Below are 671 nucleotides of genomic sequence, written 5' to 3'. Positions count from 1 at the left end.
GAAGGGAACAATTTGTGCCTTTTGGCAGAAGCAGCGTGAGCTAGGGGAGCGCTGCGTGCGAAGCACAGCTCTTTATGGGGTGGCCGGTCACCTCTGTAACTCCTGGCCTGAGGGCTGAGGATGCTCCGAGCTTAGAGAGAGAGGTTCAGAAAGCGACTGGAAAAATATAAGGGGGGAAATGAATTAAGGGTTATTAAAGGTGAAGGCACCCCACTGACTCCCACAAAAAGTGACTTGAGATGTGGCAGTGGCGACCACACACTTTGGAATGCCACAGCACACGGTGCTAGGCAGATTAAGGGCTTGGAGCATCTGCCAGGCGAGGCGGCGGGGAGAGAGCGGGGGCTGCTCAGCCTGGAGAAGAGATGACCCAGGGGGGCTTCACCCACGCGTGCAGACACCCGAGGGGGGTGCAGCGCAGGCGGAGCCAGGCTCTTCTCCGCGGTGCCCGGCGAGCGTACCAGGGGCGACGGGCGCAAACTGCAACGCAAGAAGTCTCCATCCTCGGGGACACCCCAAGGCGCCCGGCACGGCCCGCAGCCCCCGGCGCCGGGCACGACCCCACCTCCCGCTCTCCCCCGCGGCTCTGGCCGGGGAGGCCCAGCCCCCACGCGGGCACAGCCCCCCTCGCCGGGCGGGGCCGGGCCGGGCTGCGGGGGCGGGGCCGAGCC

Source organism: Ciconia boyciana, chromosome 1 (assembly GCF_034638445.1).
Source record: "Ciconia boyciana chromosome 1, ASM3463844v1, whole genome shotgun sequence".
NCBI classification, from domain to species: domain Eukaryota; kingdom Metazoa; phylum Chordata; class Aves; order Ciconiiformes; family Ciconiidae; genus Ciconia; species Ciconia boyciana.
This window is presented reverse-complemented; position numbering follows the sequence as displayed.